The sequence below is a fragment of the Gorilla gorilla genome, chromosome 3 (assembly GCF_029281585.2).
Source record: "Gorilla gorilla gorilla isolate KB3781 chromosome 3, NHGRI_mGorGor1-v2.1_pri, whole genome shotgun sequence".
Lineage (NCBI taxonomy): Eukaryota > Metazoa > Chordata > Mammalia > Primates > Hominidae > Gorilla > Gorilla gorilla.
The window spans coordinates 39,291,221-39,309,599 of NC_073227.2; the positions used below are offsets into that span (position 1 = coordinate 39,291,221).

General features: G+C 36.6%; 1 long non-coding RNA gene across 1 annotated transcript in view; it reads left to right on the top strand.

The window, feature by feature from the left end:
* The first annotated feature begins 14,841 nt into the window (after positions 1-14,841).
* The window catches only part of LOC109026568 (uncharacterized), a 40,361-nt gene continuing 36,823 nt past the window's right edge, over positions 14,842-18,379 (top strand). The window contains exon 1 of the long non-coding RNA XR_002005579.2: positions 14,842-15,092. This is a non-coding gene — a long non-coding RNA (uncharacterized lncRNA). The remainder of the gene's footprint in view (positions 15,093-18,379) is intronic.

Below are 18,379 nucleotides of genomic sequence, written 5' to 3' on the forward strand. Positions count from 1 at the left end.
TCAGAATTCATAGAGCACAATGAGAAGAGGGGCAGGGTCCCTGTCATCCTATAATACAGCAGTTTTGTAAGTGCTCTGCTTCTTAGCCCCATTTTTCACATCCACGTTGTGTATGATTAAAACTCCCTTCCCTACTGTTAGACACATCACTAATGGTGGACATCTGTTCATTTCATCAACCAAGCCTTTCTTCTGCCATCTTTTGGCAAAATCACCTCAGTTTTCATTTGCCAGCTGTCTGTGGTTAAGTGTCTCTATTTTCCCCTGGCCACATACTGGGTAGGGAATTCAAGTTCGGCCAATTTGATCCTCTCTCCAATTTGGAGGAGAACCCAGAGGCAGAAAATGGTTCAAGCTGATTGATTCTAATTGTGAAGCTCTAACCATTTTCCTTATCTCAGAAGCCTTGAGTCCCAGAGCTGTTTCCAAGGGGCCCTGAAAGAGTTTACCTAGCATCTGCCTTTTAGTGAGCATTTTAATCCTAAACCTGGAATACCTGCTTAATAGTATTGACTATAGGATCAAAAGCATGAAAATGCAGAAAACAAATGCATATTCCCAGCATTCTTTTCATATTGTTGTATCATCTGACCTCTCCAGTTGTATCTGCCCCAATGTTTCCCATGGCTACTCTGCTCTAGTTACTCATGTTTATTGTTTCTGAACTTGCGTTTTATATTTAAATCACTAAGCCATTTTTACACGTTATTCCCTCATCACAAAACATGTGCTTCCTGAAAACCTACTCAAATCCTGCCCATGGTACAAGGCTTACAACAATCTCAGATTCCCTAGTACCTACTTTGATTGTTTCAACTCAAAAATCATCTCTCTATTCCTCGAAACTCTGATTGAGGAGAGGAATATCATTTTTTCATTTATCCTTTCCAATATGAGACAGAGTTTTATAAAACAGTCTTAGTTTCCTGCCTCATATTCCACTCCTCCTCACAGCAGAATGACTTAATTTGTGGATGAGAAACAGACATTAGCCCATTTTATTTCTTGAATCCACACCTTTTAAAATGAAAAGTATTAAATAAAAACAGCAAAACAAAAAATACAGCAAAAACAATGACAAAAATCAAAAGTATTGACCACAGCGGAATAATTCAATCTTTCACCTTCTTTATCGAAATATTTGCTTCTTGCATTTATATCCCATCTTACAGAACTTGTAGACAGAAAATTAAAATGTTTCTCAGTATCTTTTCCATATCTCTTATTATGCAAATGCTAATGAGAAAATATTGGCACCCAAGACTCTGATGGATAAAATCCTTACCATAATATCTTGTCTTTGTTTTTGAGGTCTCCATCTTAAGAGAAACTATGTTCCAGAACTAAACGATTTCTAGAGTGACACTACATGTAGTTATAGAATAATTCTTGGAAGTAATTGAACACACTTTCTGCTAAATCATTCAGTATTTCAACAATTTCAGTGTTCACTAATGCACTAATGTTGAGTGACTGGTTACAGATTAATAGGTGTTTTTATTTACTACTCATAGAAAGGTACTATGATTTATAGTAATGCCAAGAGTCAAAAAAATAGATCATAATACTCTTTTTTGAGACGGTTTCACTATTTATGATATAATTTGACATAGCTTTGAATATGTGTTTCAGAATCTGTAATACTTAAGAATTAATACCCATAGTGTTTCTTTGAGAATAATATAAATTAATATATGCCAAAATTTTATTTGTTGTAAACATTTTTAGAATCATTACTTATCTTATCTTACATCTTTTACTGAATTTATATAAAGAAGTAATTCCACTTACATCTCTAAGCTGGGAGAGAAGAGGTGGCTGTTTTATTCTGCCAAAGGAAAAAAAAAAAAGACTGTTGAGTTCCTTCTTGAAATTTTGTGTGAATTTTGCTTAGCCACTCCTGTGTTGTAAAATTAGTCAGTAAGGGTATAATACATGTCAAAACTTCTTCCATCTAAACTTAAGTAGGCTAACTAAGAGAATAAGGTCTCTGATTTGCATTTGACAAAAATGGAACTCTACTAATGCAACAGAAGCAATCATGACTTTGAGGATACTCTTTCAAGGAATGATGTACAGTCAGCACTGTCTTTTACAGCCAGCACAATAAATGATCTACAAGAGAAAATTTTAAATGACATTTCTACTGTAATTCCCATATGCCTTCTCTGTTGTTCTGGATATTTAATTTTAACACTAGACTTTCTTCTTCAGATCCTTTTTTCTTCACTTCATGTTTTAATTCAACATGTATGTATGTCTACAGTAAAAGAAAGGTAAAGTTTAAACATGTGATTATTTGATCATTCTTGGGTCACTCTGAGCAATTCAATTACAGCTAATTTTCAAATTAAAATAAATTAATTTAGTATATTTATTAAACACACATGTATACATATGTATATGATTTTCTATATGTATGGAACTATTCCAAGAGTTTTATGTTTATTAACTTATTTAACCTTCAAAACAATCTTATGAGAATGAATTTTATCATCTTACTTTTCAAGTGAGTAAACTGAGACACAAAAAAGTTCAGCAAATTGCTCAAGGTCACCAACAGTGGATTACAAATTCAAACCCAAGACTTTGGCCTCCAGAGTCTGTGCCCCTCGCCACTATGATTTACCCTTCATTTATTAATAAAAGTGAAGTCTCATTTGCTCCAGCTCTTCAGACGTATAAGGGTAGGTGACTCTTTACACACAACCTGTCAGAAGCTAAAGATAGACTTTCTAAATCTCTGAATGAATATATCTTTCAAAAAAATATTCTCCATAAAACAAACACATTTCATTATCTTGCATAATCTACTGCTGCTTCAGAGGCTGGGAGAAGCTGACTTCAGGAGTGGTCCCAGGTGAATAGGGTACAGAGCTTTGTGGAACTGCATCTTTGCCAGGAGTCTTAAATAATTCTGGAGATTCTGTGAGCACAGTTTTGTGGCCTATTTAATACTACTGGGTTTCTGTAAATTACAGCTTCTATGTCTGTTTGTTTATAATTGATATGTTGCAAATTTTAAGGCTGTGATTGATAAAAATTCAAGATATCAGGTTTGCAAAAAAATAAACTCAAGTCAGTCAATACGAGTATTCAAGTCCTAGAAATGTGTGTCATATGGTCAAGTTGAAGTTGAACTTGATTGTGGATAATATTAATTTACTAACTGAATACTCACTAATTTGAAGAGGGAAGGTATAATTTTTATTTTTGTAATCCTAAGTATGAATTCTGATGGCCTTTATATTATAGGATCAACAAATAGACAGGCTTTCCAGCTAGATTCTAAGTTCCAAGAGGACTTAGGACAACCTGTCTACATTATTCAATATTATATCACAATAAACTAACCCAGTTTATGACACATAGTTGAAGCCCAGTAAGATGTGAAACATGAAAGAAAGAAGAGAAGAAAGCAGGAAGGAAGATAGCCTTTTAACTAATTTACAGAAAGCATCATTGAAAATGTGTTCTTAACTGTCAGTTCTATAATGTAATTATCCTCTAAATGAATGGCCCCCCAATTTTTATTGTGAGTATGTTCAGAAACTTCAGCCTGTTTTAGAAAGGATTTATTCACAAAATTACTTCTTCATTCTAAACTTTCCCCTGTTATATTGTATAAAAAAGCACTTTGCCACAAGCATCTGTATGCACCTAAAATTTCCATAGGGACAATGTATAAAACTATTTTAGTTAAACACAAGCTTTCTCTCCTTTTTGATTGTGAAAATTTAACTTCTACTATTATAAAACGGAGATAAATATGAATCATATTTAAAGGTTCTAAGACAATGAATACAATAGATTCCACCTAATTAAATTTGGATCTAGGCTCTAAGAAAATTCTGGTTAAGAGTCTCAAAAGCAAGTTTGAGTTATTCCATATTCCAGTCAACATTCTCTTTCCTATCCCATTCATTCAACTCTTTAAAAATGTTACCACATGTCCCAGATCCTCATCCAAGGTTTGTTTGGGGTTTTTATACAAATAGTTTTTGTCTTCTAAGATAGAGGCTCTTTTCTATGATTGAAGACATGTCAGCAACTAGAGACTAAGCGGGCTCTTTGGATCCATTTTGCATTCATGAACCCCTTCAAGCCCGTTGAGAAAAAGTCATCTTGTGATCCTAGCATGACTAATTTATTCTGGGTTGTGGTTACAACACTAGGGGCAAAAAAAAAAAAAAAAAAATCAAATTCTTAGCTTTAGATGTTTTTGCTTTATGCTGTGCCACCATTGGAGATTTTTCTAAAGGCTAATGAGGACAGGACTTGTTTTACACAAGGTTTTCTTGTGAATATGCAGTGGGTGGAGGGATTTGAAGGTTAATGCATGAATGGAGTTCAGTTACCATGCTTTTCCTTGTTTCCAGGCATTTTAGCTGAGTTATTTATACATAAATGCATTAGATGTCCTGTTATTTTGAATAAGTGTCTATTTTTAATTAGGCAAGGTACATAAGCATTTTAATTAGATATCTAAATACATCATCTAAAAATTTTCCCCTCAGAAAATAAAAGAATTTCATTCCTTCTTTACTAAATATAGGGGTAGTAAAATCTTATGAATAGATTTTCAGCTCAAGAGATTGGAATCTTTTTGATATAATACATGCACAGATTATTTCCTCTTAAATTTATCTAAGCTAATGAAGTGTATGAAAGTAATAAAATTAAACCACAACTTGTTAAGTGTGCTGCAGTACTCCAACATGACCAAGGAAAAAACTTCTACGTTACTGCTGGTGCTCTGAATTAGAGCCTAGTTCGTTCATTTGCTTTATTAATTCAGTGTAAAGAATATAAGTGTGTGTGTGTGTGTAATTCTGTTTATATGAGATGAAATGAGCAACAGTATCCTGCTCTACCACCGGATTACTTTAAATGGAGAAAACTGCAATTGCTTTTGCACGAACCTAATAGCTGCAAAAATTATTGCAGTTTTTTCTATTACTTTCAATGGCAAAAACCGCAATGACTTTTGCACCAACCTAATATTAAACTAGGGCATAAAAGTAAGAGAAAAGATCTTTAACCATCAAATTGGATACTAGATCCTGCGCTTTTCAAAACATCGTTAGCATATCTAAATCTCTAGGTTTTATACATATTTTAATTGCAATCAACCAACTAAAATGTATTGTGGTATTGCTCATAATGCTTAGTTTTCTTAAATAGAAATTAAACTCTGAATGAAGTTATGGCCATGGCCTTCTAAATGGGAGTGGTGACGGGTGTTGAGGAAGCATGGCTGTGAAGCCCAGCTCTTCCACTCATTAGCTGTGGGGCCCAAGACAAGTTACTTAACCTGTTGAAAACTCATTTTTCTTATCCATGAAATGGATATTGGTTTCCACTTTGTGCGTGTTTTGAGGGTTGTAAAGAATATAAAGGGGGATTTGCTATCAAGTGAATACTCATTAAGGGTTAGTTGTTATCATTTTATCATCTTTGTTTTCAACCATTATTCCCTTTGTCTTTTTTCTGTTTCTTCTTATTTCTATTAGCTCAGCCTTTAACCTAGACTGGCTTTATTATTGTATCTTACTCATACTTAGTTTGCAAAAGCCTCATTTTACTCTTTTAATACTAGTCAATGGGAATCAACTTGAGTCATCTACCAACTAAAATCCTTTATTATGTATGGAGTACAGCACATCTTCAATAATTTTTTATCATAAATTTAAAAAGTATAAACTCCAGATTTATTGGTTAATGCAAACAATTTTAGATACAGGTTTTTGGAGGAATCTACAGGGAAGACAAAATTTCATGTGTACCGTCTTAGGGTTTTCAACTATGCCTGAGAAGTAAATTGACATAAACTGATTAACAGAAGTAAAGCATGTAAAATTACTTAATGTAAGTTTTACATGACATGAGAATCTTCAGAAGGAAATGAAGACTCAAAAAAGTCCCAAACCTAAATGCTTTTATACTAGTTTCAACAAAGAGAGGCAATTGTGAAATAGTGACTAACCTATGTAGAGAGGCTAAAGAAAGATAAGAATTATTTTAACAATCTGTTAGTATAGAATTATCTCACTTTCAACTTCACTTTCTTGATGATAAAAATATTACACTCCTTCTGCTATGCGGAAGACATCTTTTATATGGGGTATTTATCACCTGCTTTCAGGAAGAAAAAGAGGAGGGTCAAGAGCTCTCTTCTTGAAACTCATGATTTTTTAAAGTGCTCAAAATAATCCTTATGCCAAAATGGCATATTTTGTGGTAGTGTATTCTACCACCTTTCAGATCTAATCAAACTATCTATCTATCAATCTATCTATTATCTATCTGTCTGTCTGTCTGTCTGTCTATCTGTTTATCTATCTATCTACCTATTTATTACACTTTAAGTTCTGGGGTACATGTGCAGAACGTGCAGGTTTGTTACATAAATATACACATGCCATGGTGGTTTGCTGCACCCATCAACCCATCATCTACATAAGGTATTTCTCCTAATGCTATCCCTCCCCTAGTCCTCCACTCCCTGACAGGCCCCACTGTGTGATGTTCCAAACCATCTATATTTTTATTCACTCTTTCAGAAATTTTACTGAATGGGTCTTGAAAATCAAATGTGTTTTCATGAGAGAATATTTTTCATATTGTCTTTGTGTAATTGTGTCTTTTGTATGATCTTATTGAGATAACTTTCAAATAACTGTGTACTTTCTGCTAAGAAGCAAAAGTGACCACACAAACTAACTGAAACCTAAGTAAATTATGACATATGTCAGAATCTTGGCCAGGTGCGGTGGCTTACACCTGTAATCCCAGCACTTTGGGAGGCTGGGGTGGGTGGATCACGAGGTCAGGAGTTCAAGACCAGCCTGGACAATATGGAGAAACCCCATCTCTACTAAAAAAACAAACAAAAAAAAAACAATAAAATTATCCGGACGTGGTGGTGGGCTCCTGTAATTCCAGCTACTCGGGAGGCTGAGGCAGAGAATTGCTTGAACCTGGAGACGGAGGTTGCAATGAGCCGAGATGGTGCCATTGCACTCCATCCTAGGTGACATAGCGAGACTCTGTCTCAAAAAAAAAAAAAAAAAAAAAAAAATTCAGGCTCTTGAAGTATCTTCTCTCTGATTCATGGCTGAAGTTTCCCTGTATATCAGAAATGGAGAAGGATATGATTTGGAGAAGCCTAATACTCTCTGGACAGTCTCTGGGAACAAACATCATTTATTTTGTGACACTATTTTTAGAAGACATCCTTTCTCTCCTCATGGTCTAGTTCAAAGAACATCTCCTCTCTGAAACTATTCTGGATGGTGCAGAATTATTTGTTTCTTCATCTAAATCCTTACAGTATCGTCTCTCTCTATTAAAAAAATACTTACCACATTGCATCTTAGTGATTGCTTCAATCCATGTATTTACCTTACTAGATTATTTCCAATAGATAAGAAATTATATATTTTTCTCCTTTCCTATGAGGGCACCCAGCCTAGAAACCCTCTGTGAATATTTATTTAATTGACCTGTTGCTGTCATTAAGTTAGATGCCAGGTTACTCTTAAAAATTAATATGAAACCTACAGTCAGAGGGAAATTTTTTATGTGCCCATTGTGGAAAATTTTGCCAAGAGTAAGAATTCATCCAGGACTACATAGATTGGCATGATTCATCCAGGACTACATAGATTGGCATGAGTTAGGGATTTAAGAACTATTCATCTAGGATGAAATTGTAAGCATATTGTATTTATATATCTTCATTCTCCCTAATCTTTGCCTCCTTAAATAGTCTAATATATTATGCATGTAATCAGAGGTATTTAGTTCAAATTCCTAAGTTAAATTGAGTTGTTTTCATTTTTTCTTGTGGCTGCAGAATGTGTATTTATTAATAACACAAGAGAAGAGTTCCCAAAACGTACTCTGGTCACTTACTTGAGCTGCTTGCTCAGGTAAAACCATAGGTTGCTGCAATTTTTTTGTAGACCCTTGGGTTGCAAATAAACCAAACTTATCTGATTTTAAAAACTTTAAAAAATCTTTTATGGGATTGTTCCTAAGAGTGAACAAGGCCTCCGTAATAACAGAGGCAATTAGATTCAATCAGAGGGGTCTTTTACTACATGGAATCAAGATAATATCAAATTAAACCATTTCATATCCTCTCTTGATGCCTCTGAAAATTTAGTTCCCCAAATCGTATTTTCTCAAGGAACTAATGATATTCTGCAAAGTGAAATGTCTGATTTTTCTATTGAAAAAAAAAGGTAAAATATACAATTAGCCTAACCTAAATAATTGATGATGACAATTTTTTTTCTTTTTAGATTTTGCAAGGGTATATCAACTTACCAGGCACTAACTAGATTTCTGTAAGATCCTGTGACTAGGTCTTACTGCTATGTAGATAGACAGCAGAATATTTATGAAGAGAAATATCACTTTTATGCTCCATGTTAGAAAAGCATCCATTTGTGTCTGCTCCTCTCCCTTTATTCCCCCCATGTATATGTATATATGGATATGCATGTCTCATATAAAACACTAAAACATCCTACCTCTATCGGTTCAGCTAATTTTGTAAGATATAGCAGCAGCCACAAATATCATAAGGAGATATTTTTAGATTCAGACGCTGAATCAAGCCAGATATTTCATGTTCTGCGTGCAGTATGTCCACGTGGAACTGAAAAGCATAGTTTTGGTGTTTCCTGGAGTCCCTTAAAATGAAATAAATTTAAAGTAGACTTCAAGATCAGTAGAGACATTTTTTTATTTATATCTGTGTATATGTGAACTCCCAGTTTGCATAAAGAAGTATCATGCATGCCCTGTAATGGCTCTCTTATATTAAGGAATTTAAGGACTGATTGTATATTGCAGAGAGAGAGCCAATACTAAGAGGACATAGCAAAGCACTTTATTTTGGAGTAACCTGGGTGATAGGAATAAAGATCTGAAGCTATGTTAAATAGCTAGAGGAAGGAATAAGGAAACCATCATTCATGGGAAAAAAATAATACTTTCGTAGTATAGAAAAGTTGATAATTCATTTGCTTGTTATTTCCCATGACTATTTGAAGCTTTCTATTTCTATTTAGTGTATTTTCTTATTCATTAAGTATATATAGTGTTTTACCGTGTCCTAGATATCATGCTAGATGCAGACAATACAAAAGTGTAATTCCTGCTCTTGTAGAGTTTGCAGTCATTAAAATGTGTGTGTCTACGTTTGCGTGTGTGTGTGTTTATGTCCTTGTAGTAGTGATTAGAGATTCGAGAAGAAAAACAAAAATACGAGGTGCTTTCAAATAGCTAAAACAACAACAGCAAAAATAAAAACATCTCGTCTGGTCCAAGGAGAAAGAGCTCCTTGAGGAAGTGACAGTTAGTGTGAGATTAGAGGACTGATACGGTTTGAAGTTGTCTCCAAAAAAAGCATATGTTGGAAACTTAATCCCCAATGCACCCGTTTTGGGAGATGGGGCCTAATGGGAGGTGTTCAGGTCATGAGGGCTTCACCCTTTTGAATGGATTAATGTCAGCTATGAAAGTACTTGAAGCTGTGAATTTGATCTCTTGCTCTCTTATGCTTCTACCAGGGGATGGATGAGGCAACAAGAAGGCCCTTGCCAGATGCCGGCATCTTGATATTGGATTTCCTATACTCTGGAACCACGAGAAATAAATTTCTTTTCTTTCTAAATTATCCAGTCTGTGGTAATCTGTTATAGTAATACAAAATGGTCTAAGACAAAGACTGAATGAGAATTGATCATGTAACGGTGGGAAGGAGAAAAGCAGTGTAGGGGTAGAGATAATATACTAGACTGGAATCTTGAAGCAAGAAGGAAATTGGCCTATTTAAAAATCAAGTTGAGGGCATTCTATCTGGACAATAGTAGCAGCAGGTGGCAAGTTTGAGACAAGCTGGGAGCGTTAACTATTCATGTACTGCGATGCCATCTTAATATGAAAAAGAGACAAAAGAAACAACACACGTACATGGTTTTAGTATGTACTCTGCTTTTTCTGGAGTCGACCTCACACATACAAATTACCATTATAAATTACTGGGTATTTTATAAAACCTTTGCTGAAACTCCCCAGAATAATTGATCACTTCAAATCCAGTGTTGCCTTGATAATTGGTATATATTTTCCTGCATTTGTTCATTTGTTCAACCCATTTGTCTAAATACCAGTACATTCTGGAGACTATGCTAGATATTGCTGTAAAGGGATAGAAGGGTACATACAACAGCCCTCTTGCTTTCAGGAAGGTTATCTTTCACTGTTTTGTAGTTTTTTAAATACACTTTTGTTTGTTTGTTTGTTTTTGAGATGGAGTCTCTCTCTGTCACCGAGGCTAGAGTGCAGTGGTGCGTGATCTCAGCTCACTGCAACCTCTGCCTCTCAGGTTCAAACAATTCTCCTGCCTCAGCCTCCCACATAGCTGGAATTACAGGCTCCTGCCATCACCCCTGGCTAACTTTTTTATCTTTAGTAGAGACAGGGTTTCCCCATGTTGGCCAGGTTGGTCTCGAACTTCTGACCTCAGGTGATCTGCCCACCTCGGCCTCCCAAAGTGCTGAGATTACAGGCATGAGTCACCGCACCCGGCCTTAAATAAATTTTTTTATTTTAGAATATTTCTAGGTTTACAGACAAATTGCGAAGATGGTACAGAGAGTTCCTTTGTATCCCATACCCATTTCCCCCATTATTACCATCTTTTATTAATTGGTATGATGTATTTGTCATGGTTAATTAAATAATATAGATACACTGCGAAATTGGCTACATAGATACATTACTAAATTTATTTATTTAGAACTGGGGTCCTGATGTCTAAGGGCAGGAGAAGAAGTTCATCCAGTTCCAGAAGAGAGAGAAGAGAGAGTGAATTCACCTTTTGTATTAGTCAGTTCTCTAGAGGGACAGAATTAATAGGACAGATGCATATGTGAAAAGAAGTTTATTAAGGAGAATTGACTCGAACTCTCACAAGGTGAAGTCCTACAATAGGCCATCTGCAAGTTGAGCAAGGAAGCCAGTGTTGGTTCAGTTAAAGTTCCAAAACCTCGAAAGTAGGGAAGTAGACAGTGCAGCCTTCAGTCTGTTGCCGAAGGTCTGAGAGCCCCTGGCAAACAACTGGTGTAAGTCCAAGCATCCAAAAGCTGAAGAATTTGGAGTCTGATATTCCAGGGCAGGAAGCATCCAGCATGGGAGAAAGGTGAAGGCTGGAAGACTCAGCAAGTCCGCACTTCCATCTTCTCCTGCCTGCTTTAGTCTAGCCATGCTGGCAGCTGATTAGATGGTGCCCACCCAGATTGAGGGTGGGTCTGCCTCTCCCAGTCCACTGACTCAAATGTTAATCTCCTCTGCAACACAGACACACCCAGGAACAGTACTTTGCATCCTTTAATCCAATCAAGTTGACACTCAATATTAACCAACACGCCTTTCCTCTGCATTTTTGTTCTACCTGGGCCCCCAGTTGATTGGATGATGCCTGTCTGCACTGAGGGTAGATCTTCCTCACCTAGTCTACCAAATCACTTGCTAATATTCTCTGGAGACACACCCAAAAATAAGTCTTTGCCAGCTATCTAAGTATCCTTTAATCCAGCCATGTGGACACCTAAAATTAACCCTCACAATTGCTATTGATTAAAATCCATACTTTATTCAGATTTTCTAAATGTTTACCCAATGTCCTTTTTCTATTCCAAGATACCAGGTTTCGTTTAGTCTAGTGTCTTCTTAGGGTCTTTTGGCAGTGAAAATATGTTGGACATGCCTTGTTTTTAATTATCCAGAAATTGTGAGGTCCTCTGGTCAGGTCTTTTGTAGAATGCCCATCGATTGTTATTTGCCTGATGTTTTTCTCATGATTAGACTGGAGTTATGTGTTTTCAAAGGAATATCACAGAAGGGAAGTTCCATTTTCATCCTGTCCTCTCAGGAATGCATACCAACAGCAGGCTTCGCTGTGGACATTGACCCAACTCACCTGGCTAATGCAATGTTTGTCAGGTTTCTCTATTGCAAAGTTACTCTTTTTCTTCCTTTCCATATTGCACTTTTTGGAAGCTAGTATTGAGCACAGTTGGTTTTTTTTGAGATGGAGTTGCACTCTGTTGCCCAGGCTGGAGTGCAGTGGCACAATCTCGGCTCACTGCAAACTCCACCTCCCGGGTTCAAGTGATTCTTCTGCCTCAGCCTCCCGAGTAGCTGGGACTACAGGCGTGCACCACCATGCCCGGCTGATTTTTGTATTTTTAGTACACACGAGGTTTCACCATGTTGGCAAGGCTGGTCTCGAACTCATGACCTCGTGATCCACCCGCCTTGGCCTCCCAAAGTGTTGGGATTACAGGTGTGAGCCACTGCACCTGGCCCAAGCACAGTTTACAATTAAGGAAAGAGTGATTGTGCCCTACCATTTTGAGTAGAGTATGTAAATTATTTGGGATTCATCTGCATGGGAGATTGTTCTTTTCTTTCTTATTTATTTATTCAATTATTTATTCATATCAGTATGGGTTCATGGATGTTTATTTTACACTTTGGGTTGTAATTCAATATTATTTTAATTATTTCGTTGCTCAAATTATTATAGCTTTGTCCATTGGTAGCTCTTTTACTGGGTCTTCGCTTCACTTTAACTTACTCCTACACTCTCATTTGAAATTCAATTTTTTTCTTCCATGATCACTTTGGCCAAGTCTCATTGCTCTTTCCCTCCTTAATTATACCACTTCTGAGATAAAGACACCATTAAGACCAAGCAACTGATTCCTTTCTTCTTCTTTTTTTTTTTTTTTTTTTGAGACAGAGTTTCACTCTGTTACCCAGGCTGGAAGGCAGTGGCAGGATCTTAACTCACTGCAACCTCTACCTCCCAGGTTCAAGCGATTCTCATGCCTTAACCTCCTGAGTAGCTGGGACTACAGGCACCACCACCTTGCCTGGCTAATTTTTTGTATTTTTAGTAGAGATGGAGTTTCACCATGTTGGCCAGGCTGACCTCAAACTCCTGACCTCGTGTGATCCACCTGCCCTCAGCCTCCCAAAGTGCTGGGATTACAGGTATGAGCCACTGCAGCCAGCCTGATTACTTTCTTCTAACAAGCAGCTAGAACACCTGAAGCCTCCAGGTGAGCCAGCACTCAATTCACTAGGCTTCTGACCTGATTAGAAACAATTTCCTTATAAATTTCTCCATTCTTTGTCCTTTTGAGAAACACTTATGAGTTCTTACATTTCTAATCAACCTCTATATTAAAAACTCCATGTCTTTCCTCTGGACTTTTGAAGTATTCTACTTTTAACTGTGTGGCATTTCCCAGAGAGAATTTATATTCCCCTCTAGATTTAGCTACTTAGGTTAGGAACCAAACATCATTTTAACATTGCCTTTTTCAAAATAGCATTCTTGAAAATATCATAACACTTCTGTCAATCTCTCTGATTATTAAAGACTAAATGCTCATGGGGTATGTCAGGAATGAAGCTTTGTTTTTAGTTTTCTAATTGATAAAATACCTAATTACAAATATTTTTATTGTATATATTTTCTCTTATGAAACCTATTCAGCTTTTAATTTTGATGTGAATTTTTTTCTTAGCTCACCCGGGATTGGAATTTAATAAAATACGTTCTTTCAACTCTGTTTATGGAGCAAGAGATTGTTTTGATTTTTTATAGTAGACATTCCCTGAAGAGCCAAAAACGTTCAGGACATGTATATAAACAGGCTCATCATCTTTAGTCTTGTAAAAATCACCCAGCATATCTACCGCCCCAAGAAACTTCATGTTCTTGATATTTGCAACCTAGGGTTGGTTGGACAATGTGCTTTGTTCCCCGGGGCTGTTTTGGACTGGAATGTGCCTCTTAATCCCAGAAATATTTGGATATCAATGAGAGCCAATGTACGAGCAGTCACAGGTTTTTAAACCATTTACTTAAGTGTCTTCTCTGCTTTGGACACATCCATTCACTTGATGAGAGCCGTCAGTCCGAAGGTAGCTGTTTGCATAAATGAGAATATTTTTGTTGCAAATAGTAAACACCAGCATGTGCTAGATTAAGGTGCAAAAGAATTTGTCCCAAGGACACAGATGTGTTTTTTTGGAAATCGCGGGAAGGCAGGTATTGCAACAGGAAATTGGGAGCCTTACAGAATTTGGAAATCTCTCTCTCTCTCTCTCTCTCTCTCTCTCTCTCTCTTTCTGTTCTTTCCCCTTCCTCATTTGTGCCTCATCCCCGCCCCTCTCTTTTCTTTGTGTCTCCCTGCAAACCAGCTTTCCCTGCTATCCAGTTCATACGGAGCCACGTGGCTCATCATGTGCTTTTACATGCCTCCAGCTCAAGAAACTAACCCCAGCTGAGACTGGAACCTCTTATTTTTAATTCTAAATTCCAAAGAAAGTAACTTTAAGTAGTTCAGCCTGAACCATCTGCCAGGGCCTTAGGTACCCATTTGATTACTGGGGACAAGTTCAAGAGGTCAGAGCTTGATCAGAACAGAGGAGCCATTCTAGGTATTTGGAGTTGCAAGTAAAGACTCTTATGCCATTAGAAGATGAATAAGTGAAGGTTAGAAAGGGCCTGTTTCATAACAGATGTAATGAAAGCAGCTGAAGGTAGATGTCCTGTCATCAATATCTTCCTTTTCTCCCACGCAGCTAAGTAGTGCCCATTGATTAATACGCTGGCAATGATTCCGAACCTTGAGTAATTATGATACGTTCTTTATTGTTACATATAAGTGATGCTGCCACAATTGCTTAAGAAGTCAGATCTGGAACTTTTAGAAGGTACAGGTCTGCTTACCATTGAAAGAATCACTGTTTACTAATATTCATTGATTTCGGTTCTGGATTCAGTTTAAAAAAATATTACACACGCAGATATATGTGTGGAAAGAAAGAATAGGAGAAAAAGTGAATAAAAACACCATGGAAAAATTAACTTGGTAATATGAAGCATGGGCTACATTTCCTGATTTCATTTTGTGACTTGATGTTAGTCAGTAAACCTGTAATTATATGCTACCCACAGCGAAGGTGAATTCCATATATCCGATGAAGTTTTTCAGGTAAAAATTAGATATATATATATGTGTGTGTCTTTATTACGCTACAGTGAATTACTTATAGATCACTTTCAAACATTGTGTAATATATATATTTATAAATTCAAATTAGTATACTGAATTCATATTTATTTTAAACAAAAATAGCAATTGTAATACTTTAAAAATACACACACAAACAGCCAGCCACACACACCCCTACACACACACCCATCCACCCACACACACACATCCCCAACACCCACACATCCACCCACACACACACACACACACCCCCTCCACCCACCCACACACGGATCCGATATTGATATGAATGGGACTAGCGTATTTCTGATTTTGGATTTTTTTGGATTGTGGAATATTTGCATTATATATTTACTAATTAAGCACCCCAAATCCAAAACCTGAAATCTGAAATACTCCAACGAGCATTTCCCCTGAGTGTCCTGTTAGTGCTCAAACAGTTTCAGGTTTTAGAACATTTCAGATTTCGTATTTTGGGATTTGGAATGCTAAACCTCTCTCTCTCTTTTTGTGTGCATACGTGTGTACAGTTTCACTTAATTCTTACTGTTTTACCTTTATTTTTCAGATGAGTAAGCAAAAATTTATAATGTTATATAATTGCTGAGTCATTCCAGTAAAAAGCTGTAGACCAAGGGTTTTAATTCAGGTTTTCTAATACATGCGACAAATTCTAGCTTAAACCTTATTTTTCTTCTTTTAGCACCGCACATAGAACACCTAGTTAACACACAGAGAGATAAACATTTTGCTTCATATCAAAGGAATAAATTCTCATGTAATTATCAAATAAGACATCACTCTTTAATTATAGTGAAGTTGCATTATAGTTGCCTTTTACTTATAATAATTAAATTATGAAATAACACTCCTCTCACACACATGCATACACAGGAGGGGCAGAAAATACCTTTTAAATGGTGCAGCTTACTTTATTCAATATTTCACTCAAAAAAAAAAAGTTCCAGAATTAGCATGAAACTAGCATATAAAGTTACTTTTCCATTACTTGGCTTTAGTTCCTACATATGTCCCACAGTGTGAACTGATCACTATATTCAGTGGTTTCTAGTACAGTCATACATCACATAACTACATTTTGTATATGACAGTAGTCCCATAAGATTATATCGGAGCTGAAAAATTTCTGTCGCCTGGTGATGTCACAGCTGTTCTAAGATCATAGCAGAACACATTACAGACATGTATATGGTGATACTGGTATAAATAAACCTACTATGCTGACAGTCGTTTTTTTTTTTTAATGAGACAGAGTCTCGCTCTGTTGCCCAGGCTGGAGTGCAATGGCACGATCTTGGCTTACTGCAATCTGTGCCTACCGGGTTTGAGCACTTCTTCTGCCTCAGCCTCCTGAGTAGCTGGGATTACAGGCACCTGCCATCATGCCTGGCTAATTTTTGTATTTTTGTAGAGACGGGGTTTCATCTCCTTGCCAGGCTGGTCTTGAACTCCTGACCTCAGGTGATCTGCCCGCCTCGGCCTCAAAAATGCTGGGATTACAGGCATGAGCCACCATGCCAGGTCAATCCTGCCAGTCTTTTGAAAATATCGTGCATACAGTTATAGGTAGTACATACACTTAATAATGGTAATAAACAACTATCTAACATTATTGGTTTATGTATTTACTATACTATACTTTTTTAGAGTGTACTCCTTTTACTTATAAAAAAAAAAGTTAACTGTAAAACAGCCTCAGGCAGGTCCTTCAGAAAGTATTTCAGAAGTAAGCATTGTTATCTTAGGAGATGACAGCTCCATGAGTGTTACTGCCCATGAACACCTCTCAGTGGGACAAGATGTGGAGGTGGAAGACAGTGATACTTAATGATCCTGACCCTGTGTGGGCCTAGGTTTTAGCAAAAACCTAGGTGTTTTTGTTTGTGTTTGTGTCCTAGTTTTTAGCAAAAAAGTTTACTAAGTAAAAAATAAATTTAAAAATTTAAATATAGAAAAAGCTTATAGAATAAGGATATGAAGAAGGAAAATATTTTTTGTACAAATGTAAAATGTGTTTGTGTTTTAACCTAAGTGTTATTTTTTGTTTGTTTCTGTTCCCAGAGCTGGCTTTCACTTTCTTTTTCTTTTCTTTTCTACTTCCAACTTTTATTTTAAGTTCAGGGACACATGTGCAGGATGTGCAGGTTTGTACACAGGTAAATGTTTGCCATGGTGGTTTGCTGCACAGATGACCTCATCGGCCAGGTATTAAGCCCAGCATCCACTAGCTATTCTTGCTAATCCTCCCCCTCCTCTCACTCTCCACTCTGTGAAAGGCCCCACTGTGTGTTGCTCCCCCACCATATGTGCGTATGTTCTCACCATTTTGCTCCCACTTATAAGTGAGAACATGTGGTATTTGGTTTTCTGTTCCTGTGTTAGTTTGATGTGGAAAATGGCCTCCAGCTCCATCCATGTCCCTGCAAAGGGCATGATCTTGTTCCTTTCTATGGCTGCATAGTATTCTATTGTGCACATGTACTATATTTCCTTTAACCAGTCAATCATTGGTGGGCATTTGGGTTGAGTCCATGTCTTTGCTATCATGAATAGTCCTGAGATGAATATACACATGCCTGTGTCTTTATAATAAAAAGATTTCTATTTCTTTGGATATATACCCAGCAATGGGATTGCTGGGTCAAATGGTATTTCTGCCTCTAGATCTTTGAGGAATTGCCACACTGTTTTCCACAATGGTTGAACTAATTTACACTTTATGAACAGTGTAAGAGCATATTTTTTTCTTTACAACTTCACCAGAATCTGTTGTTTTCTGATTTTTTAATAACACCCATTCTAACTGGGGTGAGATGATATTTCATTGTGGTTTTGATTTGCATTTCTCAAATGCTCAGTGATGTTTATTGGCCACATGTATGTCTTCTTTTGAGAAGTGTCTGTTCATGTCCTTTGCCCAGTTTTAATGGGGTTGTTTTGCTTTTGTAAATCTTATTAAGCTCCTTATAGATGCTGGATATTAGACCTTTGTCAGATGCATAGAGGGCAAAAATGTTCTCTTATTCTGTAGGTTGTCTGTTTACTCTGTTGATAGTTTCTTTTGCTGTGCAGAAGCTCTTTAGTTTAATTAGATCCCATCTGTCAATTTTTGCTTTTGTTGCGATGGCTTTTGTCATCTTCATCATGAAATCTTTGCCTATGCCTATGTCCTGAATGGTATTGCCTAGATTTTCTTCTAGGGTTTTCATAGTTTTGGGTTTTACATTTAAGTCGTTGATCCATCT